The following is a 10,363-nucleotide window of genomic DNA, read 5'->3' on the forward strand; positions in this document are numbered from 1 at the left end:
AGTTCTCAAGGATCCATCTTCTCCTGTGTTTATCACAGTCTTAGTTCTCAAGGATCAGTCTTCTCCTCGTGTTTATCTCAGTCCTAGTTCTCAAGGATCCATCTTCTCCTGTGTTTATCTCAGTTCTAGTTCTCAAGGATCCATCTTCTCCTCGTGATTATCTCAGTCCTAGTTCTCAAGGATCCATCTTCTCCTTGTGTTTATCTCAGTCCTAGTTCTCAAGGATCCATCTTCTCCTCGTGTTTATCTCAGTCCTAGTTCTCAATTATCCATCTTCTCCTCGTGATTATCTCAGTCCTAGTTCTCAATTATCCATCTTCTCCTCGTGATTATCTTATTCATATTATGTTCGTGTTATTTTATCTCTATTTATCTCTAGTTCTCCCACTTACTGAGTTGTCTTTGCTGTACAAATCCGCATATTATTCGAAAGGAAACCATGTTCTTTATCCAGGTTCTAGCTAATCTTTATCCAGATTCTAGATAATATTTATCCAGGTTTTAATTAATCTTTACACAGGTTCTAGTTCATATTTATCCAGGTTCTAGCTCATCTTTATCCAGGTTCTAGTTCATCTTTATCCAGGTTCTAGTTCATCTTTATCCAGGTTGTAATTAATCTTTACACAGGTTCTAGTTCATGTTTATCCAGGTTCTAGTTCATCTTTATCCAGGTTCTAGTTCATCTTTATCCAGGTTCTAGTTCATCTTTATCCAGGTCCTAGTTCATCTTTATCCAGGTTCTAGTTCATCTGTATCCAGCTTCTTTATCTAGTTTCTAGTTCATCTTTATCCAGGTTCTAGATAATATTTATCCAGGTTTTAATTAGTCTTTACACAGGTTCTAGTTCATCTTTATCCAGCTTCTAGCTCCTCTTTAACCAGGTTCTAGTTCATCTTTATCCAGGTTCTAGTTCATCTTTATCCAGGTTCTAGCTCATCTTTATCAAGGTCCTAGTTCTTCATCTTTCACCAGGTTCTAGTTCATCTTTATCCAGGTTCTATTCTTCATCTTTGTCAAGGTTCTAGTTCATCTTTAAACTGAGTTCTATGCATTTCCCCTTCATTCGAATTTTTACATCGCTTTATAGGATTTTCACTTTCTATATCCTTCTTTATACCAGCTATAACCTGCAGACTTTTATTTTATAGATTCATTTTGAATATATGTATGAAAGTATAGGCAGTAAAATATTGAATTTTATTTAAACTTTAAGTTTAAAATACAAACAATTGCTGATATCTCCCTGTAGGACGGATACAGATAAATTATCCCAGTAGGACGCATACAGAGATAATACCCAGTAGGACGGATACCGATATGTTATCCCAGTAGGATGGATACAGGATGATACCCTGTAGGACGGATACAGATTTTTTATCCCAGTATCCCAGTATCCCAGATAAGGTATCCCAGTAGGACGGATACAGGATAATACCCTGTAGGACGGATGCAGATATATTACCTTATAGGACAGATATAGAGATATAACGGAAGTACACCGTTGATGCCAGGATCATAAATAGGAAGTAATAGGGAGGAGACTGGAGGGGGGGGGGGGTAAAGTTAGAATTTTGTCTGCATACAACCCTCTCAGTTTCATGTAAATTTCAAATTTGATTAATAAGTTTGGAGAGTATTCTTAATTCGGTCAAAGAACTGATTACACAGAGACCCATATAACTATAGAATTGGAAGACGACTTATATCAAGAATCATGATTTTCAATATTCCAACGATCATTTTGCAGTGTACTTGATGTTCAAGCGCGCTACTGGTAAACAAATTTGATTTAAAGCTACATCAAATATACATACGATTGCTTAAATGCCGTCTTTTTGAATAAACTTCAAAGTTTTAAACTGAATTTACTCTATTTTTCTTGCTTTACGTTCTGAACCTGATGACGTGGATCTTTTACTTTTCAAACTTTGAATTCTGCTAGATCAAACAGTTGAATTTTGAATTATCGAAGGTTTACGCCATCAGGATGCATAGATGTAGTTGTTAGAAAATTATATTTTTGCTATTACATCTCTTTTATCCTGCTCATTGCAGTTTCCCCTCATTTCCATTAATTTGACGTTTATTATAATTACTAGGATTAACGAAACATTAAATATTTATTTTCAACTGTTTTTAAACAATAAAATCTTATTTTTTGTTGTTTATTTTTATATCTCAAGATTTTGAGAAATATCATTAAATCTCCATCCCGGATTTACAGAACTGATACTACCGGAAGACTGGAAGGTGGCCCTGCAACAAAATAAACTTTAAAAACAATTTAAATTTACCATTTTATGGATGGTATTACCCTTGAACATTTCTTTACTTTATGAAATAGTCATTTTTTGTAATTTTTTTCATGCAAAGGGTAGAGGAAAAGACGCTCTAGGTCCCGATTGGTTTTAAGAATTCTAAAATAGTTCATACATTTTTTTACTTTTTTTGAGCTTAAGATATATTTTATGCTTTTTAAAAGGCCTTAAAAAATGGATAAAAATGCATATCTGTAAAAAATGAAATTTTTTTCCAACATACTTTCATTTTCTTTTAAACAGCCCCTTAAACAACATACTTTCATATTTTTTTTAAACAGTTCCTTAAACAACATACTTTCATATTTTTTTTAAACAGTTCCTTAAACAACATACTTTCATATTTTTTTTAAACAGTTCATTAAACAACATACTTTCATATTTTTTTAAAACAGCTCCATAAAACCTATAACATAAAGTAAGAGGTGTATATGTACTTGTACCTACATAAATACCTCCTTCATCAGGGTACCGATTGGAGCTAGTAGCTACAAGGTTCCGAGGATTAAGCTCCAGGATCCCCGAGTTAGGATTAGGAACTGATAGATTGGAGCTAGTAGCTCCAGGGTTCCAAGGATTAAGATCCAGGATCCCTGGGTACGGATAAGGAACTGCTGGAGCTACATCTTGACCTAGACATCCAACCATCCTCTTCAGCCTCTTAAACTTGGTGACTAGGAAAGGGAAAGTGAAATATCTCTCCTTGTAAAGATTAAGAAGAAGTGCCAACAGAGGGGTTAGGATCATACCAGGCAATATATAGGAAAATGACCCACTTGTGTTTTCATCCTGCAATATTAGCGCCCACAGACAGGAAAATGCTCCTAGTGTCATCCCTCCCACAGTGATGTACTTGATGTGGGTAAACTGAAAAAGGTTTCCGCCAAATGTTTGATTTACATAACACCAAACAGAAATATTTGAACCAAAAAAGAATAAGGCGTAAACAATGGCTAAGATTCCACTAAGAATTTCTAAGAGATCAACGCTGGGTGTTTGGGGACATCTGGTAAAGAATGCTTCGATTGTGTGGGGTACGTCTGAAAATAAACAATATGAGTCAGTTTGGCGCACAAGATATGTACAACTGCAGAGCTTGAAATTTAAGACAGAGTATCGTCATGAAACTCGGTATCGGGACCCGGGTTTCATGAATAAGACAATTTTGTAAATATTTTATTTTCTGGTTTAAAATATTTTTTCAAATGTTTGTCAGTCATGTAATATTTTATCCTTTTCTAATTCTTTCATTAAAATGTCTAGAATCCAAAAGGAACTAGAGAGTTTAATTTTACAATATTATTACAAAGGAATTGAGTCTTTGCCACAAACTCGAGATTTTCTTATCACTATATCTTTGGAACCAAATGTTGCATACCTTAGATATTTAAAACTATGAATTCTGTTAGATCAAGTAATCTGAGTTTGAAATATCAAACATTAACAACATCGAGTTCTAAAGATATTGTGGTTTAAATATTTGATTTGTTCCAAAGATTCAATTCCTTTCCAGCTCAGACATTATTACAACGCTTGATTAATTCCAAAATGTATAGTTGCATTGTCATGGCATTTCCAAAATGTGGTGTGCCTTTTTCTGCTTAGACATTTACCGGAGATATAAAACATTTCGTTAAATTTTAAAAATAAACCCAAAGTTGATGAATTTTGAAAGCACAAATCAGACAGACTACATTTTGAAAATGTCAGAACAGATTTTGTGATTATATATTCAAGATTTTACTTCTAAAATTAATTTTACGACTGATGCCGCAAATTATAGCAAAGATAAAAAACGTTCTATACAAGTTGTTTATCAACTGTCATGTTTCGCGGGACACACTTTACTCTATCTCGAGTAAACCTGGCTTGGATGCAGATACAGCGAAGAGTTCCAAGATCATGAAGAAGAAGACCAGGTTAATTATCTGCATGCAGGTTCTGGCCACACTTTCTTCATCCAGTGAAGTGAACCAGTTGTTCTTAAAGAAAGTGTTTGCAACAAATAAATTGGGTAAAAATAAATAGGAAGCCCCGCCCTCACACGAAACTGTTAAAGGGACTGTATGAATTAAATAAGAGATGTTTATAATTTGGATAACTGATTCTTTTTCAATTGTGAGCTCTCCTCAAAAGTGACTCGCGCATATCTTCTGCAGGAAAGAGTATAGAAATTATTGGAGATAAAGATTTAAAAGCTTAGAAAAACGACAATATATTTTACATATAATTGTTCAGATTGTTGCTTATATGTGTATTGGAGTTAAAGATTTAAAAGCTTAGAAAAACGACAATATTTTTCATATAATTGTTCAGATTGTTGCTTATATGTGTATTGGAGTTAAAGATTTAAAAGCTTAGAAAAACGACAATATATTTTACTGTTAATATTGTTGCTTACATGTGCATCCCAGTAACTTTTTTAATCACTTATCCAGTGAAATGAGTCTGTTAATATTTTACAATCTCCGTGTCTAATGTAGTATTGGACTATTTAAAGCCCCATTATTCCAGAACTGTATTTTAACTAATTCTCGCTAATCATTAAATGATTGGGTTCCATCATTATGGTATACCTGATAGGTAAGAAGTAGTCTGCAGGTTGACATGAGTAGATAACCTGAAAATACAACCCAGAGACAGAATACAAAGCAGTATCTAAGAGCTTTAGCTATGTAGAGCGGGAAAGGTGTCACAATACTGCTCCACATGAAGCCAACACCCTAAACAAAAGATGTAAAAAGGAGGCAATTTTCTACATGTCGCATTTTTAAATAGCTTGGGGACCATGATTTGAAACTTTTAAGATCAAAAATAAAAATATGTCAATTTTCGTTTCTTGAATATAACGGTTTAAAAGAAACCGGTGAAAGGTGTTTTTGGCACTCTTTAAGGCACTGCTGACGTTATTTGAAGTTAACATTAAAGGGAGTGTTCGCGATAAATGAAAGGGGGTATAGAAGTAAGATTAGAAGCAATCAAAAGTGATTATTTTTCGCCATAAGCATATATCCCCTTTAATTTTTCGCGAACACTCCCTTTAATTTAAAGAGATACATGGCACTAATCATTCCTTAAAACCGTTATTCCATTTAAATTGATAAAAAAAAACTACTGTTGTAAAATGCATAAGTAGTGGTGTAAATTGAGATTTTACTTTAAAAATGTCACTTTACACTCACGTCCATTTTTATACAATGATAACCAGAAAACTCTGGAATAGGAAGTCGAATTTCAAACTCAAGTTATCACTTAAAATATTCCAATGAACTTGAAACACAACAACTGTGGAATGTAAACAAACGTGTTTCACTTAATAAGTGATTTATTAACTTACAAGTAAAGCCTGTTGATTTGTAAAAATATAATATGCACTCCGGTCTTCCTCCTGTACAGTTTTCTGTTTATCTCTGTATCAATTAATATATACCAGTATGCAGATTGCTGCGTTAAGGAACTCTATGATGTAGATGTTGATGAAAGTGTTGATGTTCTTGTTGATGTCCGGCAGGTTACTGTAGCAACTTTTCAGGGCCCATCGGATCACAAGACTGACTCCAATGGCTCCCAAGTTGAAGAGGAAAAAGAACGGATAGTATTGAAATGTTTTCTCAAAATTAGTCAAATCTGACTCAGAGCAATTCATTTTGGTCTTAACTTAAATCTAAAAATATGATTTTTTTTATTTGTCTATTCTTGATATTCAATTGTCCTTTTTTTACGTTTAAAGAAAAAAATCAGTTTTATACTTTCCTGAACATTTGCCTTAAACTTGTAATGTCAAATCTTTGGAACCTTTGTCAACCTGATATCTTAAAACTTTGAATATTTGATCTAATAGAATATGTTATAGTGAAAATCAGAAAACATTGGAATAGAAAGACGACTTATAGACACTAATTATGACTTTATAAAGTCCAAAGGACATAAGAGAGACTCCTGTGACAGTGTAAACAGGCTTAATTCACTGATTTAATAAGTTACTTGTAAAACTTATCAAACTACATCAAATACACTAAACTTCAATGTCGTCTTCATATTTCATAGACTCATGGTTCTCACCGTGCATGTCTTCAATTTCAGGTTGCAAAGATACACGGATTAGAAAAGTAGGGTTTAGTAACGGAATGGGGTTCTTTTTATTTTTTCCGGAATTGTTGATGGATTTTTAAATGATAAACTTGTCGATAATCATAGGTCGGTAATTTTGGTCAAAATGCTGTAAATATAGTTATTCGGTTTAATTCGTAAACATAGATATCTTGAGATTTGCTGTTAAAAATTTACTTTTGAGTACTCATGGTGATCTATGATTAAACTCGTTTTTTGATTAATCATTGTTATCTATGATTAAACTCGTTTTTTGATTACTAATGTTGATCTATGATTAAACTCGTTATTAATCATTGTTATCTATGATTAAACTCGTTTTTTGATTACTAATGTTGATCTATGATTAAACTCGTTTTTTGATTACTAATGTTGATCTATGATTAAACTCGTTTTTTGATTACTAATGTTGATATATGATTAAACTCGTTTTTTGATTACTAATGTTGATGTATAAAAATTTACGTTTTCTTGCTCAAGAAGTGAAACAATCAATGAAGATATTGTGAACACATGAAGAAGGAGAGATGAAATATTGTGTTTCGTATACACATAAACCTTAAACATTAAACCTTGTGTGCGTGTCTTACTGAAGATACAGAATGACGTAGAAAAAAAAACAAAATGATGCCCTTCTCTCTTTTTCTCTATTTTCAGATGTGGACAGAGCTGAAATATAGTTACCAGAGGATACTATTTAAAGGGATTCATGAATATTTTAATTATTTTTAAAAAAATATTTAAGGCCCTAAGGGAAGCAGGGGAATGGCTAAGGAAAATTTTGTTATAATGAATTTTTTTTGTATCAGATACCAATTAGACAGAACATAATTGACAAGTTTTTGAAGAATTTTCTCTTTATTTATCAGACATTTCTATTTTTGGTTCCAGAAAGTAAATACGTCAGCAATCCAGATAATCCAGATCAAAAAAGGTCATGCGAATTTATAATTTCAAAACAAAAACAACCATTACTTGAAAAATAAGTCAATAAGCAAAACGAAATGAAAAATCCAAACTGATTTTTATTTCAGATTTTGATTTGAAAGAAAACTTTAAGACAACATCTTATAAATACCTTAACTTAAACTAGTTTAGTTAAACTTATCTTATCTTGTTCAATATATTAAAAGTTAACAGTTCTATAATATTCTAAGAGAATTCAAAGAAACTATCAGAAAACTTTATTCAAAGACTAAAGTTCAAATGTTTGATGCTCTATTTTGAATTTAACTAAACCAATTCATCCAGAGCTCCATTTTGTTGATTAAATTTTCACTAGACATTCGGATAAAATATCAGCCCTGAAACGGTCGGACGAAGGAGGCGGCGGAATTGGCCGGCCGCAGCCAATTCCTCCTTTTTAATTTTTAGGCTCATATATCTTTAAATTTTGAAGATGATTACCGAGAAGGAAAGAATGATTTTTTTCAATCTTAAAGCTGTGGCAAAGGAAAAATGTCTGACAGTGATAAAAGACAATTTCAGGAAAGTACAGATTATGGGTCTAAAACCGCAAAGATCCATATGAAAACAAGGACATGTACATAATAGAACTGTACGTACCGGATTTGCTCTGAGCTTTGGTATTTTCGAAGTAATCGGAAAAATTCCCATAAATTTTTTATGGATAGCTTACAACCTTTTAAGATCACTGTGAAGCATCTAAAACGTCATGTGTAATATTTAATGCGTCGTTTGTTATATTGTAATATTTGTATTATTGAGTACTACTGTAAAGGCTTCTTTTTATATAACTAACAATAATAACTTTCCATGCTACTACATTTTTCCTTCCTGTATCATGAAACCGTCTTCAATTTTCAATTTAAAAAAAAATGAATTTTGTTTTAATTTTGAGTGACCACAAATATTTCTAGTAGTTTAGTAATATTAGATTACATTTAGTACAGGGTGTCCCACATCAAATTAGACCGCGTCAATGGGTTTAAATTACGATTTGGGGGACAAATCAGAAAATTTAAGAAGAATGAATCATTTTGAAAATTTAATAAGGGTAATAGAAAATTTATTTTGCAGATAAGGCTAGATTTTTAGAGTATTATGTGCATATTTTGGCGTTAAAGATTGGAAATAATCTAAGATGATATGGGACGCTCTGTATGTTTTCTAATATTTAGTATGTCTAATTGTCTAGTACTATTACACTTTATTTAACATGCTTTCTAATAAAAATTATGTGTAGTTGTCTAATACTATTAGATTACATTTATTATGTTTTCTAATATAAATTATGTCTAGTTATCTAATAATAATAGACTATATTCAATATCTAATATAAAGTATGTGTCTAGTTGTCTAGTAATATTAGATTACATTTACTATGATTTCTAATATAAAGTCTGTCGATTTGTCTAGTACTATTACAGTATATTTAGTATTTTTTCTAATATAAAGTATGCCTAGTTGTCTAATACTATTACACTATATTTAGTATGTTTTCTAATATAAAGTATGTCTAGTTGTCTAGTACTATTACAATATATTTAGTATGTTTTCTAATATAAAGTATGTCTAGTTGTCTAGAACTATTACACTATATTTAGTATGTTTTCTAATATAAAGTATGTCTGGTTGTCTAGAACTATTACACTATATTTAGTATTTTTTCTAATATAAATTATGTCTAGTTGTCTAGTACTATTACACTATATTTAGTATGTTTTCTAATATGAAGTATGTCTAGTTGTCTAGAACTATTACACTATATTAAATATGTTTTCTAATATAAAGTATGTCTAGTTGTCTAGAACTATTACACTATATTTAGAATGTTTTCTAATATAAAGTATGTCTAGTTGTCTAGTACTATTAGACTATATTTAGTATGTTTTCTAATATGAAGTATGTCTAGTTGTCTAGTACTATTACACTATATTTAGTATGTTTTCTAATATAAAGTATGTAGTTGTCTAGTACTATTAGACTATATTTAGTATGTTTTCTAATATGAAGTATGTCTAGTTGTCTAGTACTATTACACTATATTTAGTATGTTTTCTAATATAAAGTATGTCTAGTTGTCTAGTATACATTAGACTATATTTAGTATTTTTACTAATATAAAGTATGTCTGGTTGTCTAGTACACATTAGACTATATTTAGTATTTTTTCTAATATAAAGTATGTCTAGTTGTCTAGTACACATTAGACTATATTTAGTATCTTTACTAATATAAAGTATGTCTGGTTGTCTAATACACATTAGACCATATTTAGTATGTTTTCTAATATAAAGTTTGTCTAGTTGTCTAGTACTATTACACTATATTTAGTATGTTTTCTATTATAAAGAATTCTAGTTGTCTAGAACTATTACACCATATTTAGTATGTTTTCTAATATAAAGTATGTCTGGTTGTCTAGACTAGTACATATTAGACTATATTTAGTATGTTTTCTAATATAAAGTATGCCTGGTTGTCTATTACATATTACAATATATTTAGTATGTTTTCTAGAATAAAGTATGTCTAGTTGTCTAGAACTATTACACCATATTTAGTATGTTTTCTAATATAAAGTATGTATAGTTGTCTAGTACTTTACCCCATATTTAGTATGTTTTCTAATATAAAATATGTCTAGTTGTCTAGTGGATTGCCAACTTCTGACATTTAACGATATCAATTATAATAAACCATTGGTATAGATATAATATATTCCTTATTATGTACTTTACATTCATTTTTTGCTAGGCTTTCTCTAAACAATTTAATTTTTTATCTGCTGCTTTTCAGTCTTCATTTAGTACTGTTTTTTTTGCAATAAACTAAAATGTTCGCGGATTTTTTTTAATTAGTGTATTTTAAAAAATATTAAATGTTGAAATTTTTTGGGGGGTAAACTTTTTTAACTTCGATAAGCCATAAGGCTTTCCTGGTCATAAAACTTCGGTTTGGTCTGTTT

The sequence above is a fragment of the Eurytemora carolleeae genome, unplaced genomic scaffold (genome assembly GCF_000591075.1).
Source record: "Eurytemora carolleeae unplaced genomic scaffold, Eaff_2.0 scaffold1310, whole genome shotgun sequence".
NCBI classification, from domain to species: domain Eukaryota; kingdom Metazoa; phylum Arthropoda; class Copepoda; order Calanoida; family Temoridae; genus Eurytemora; species Eurytemora carolleeae.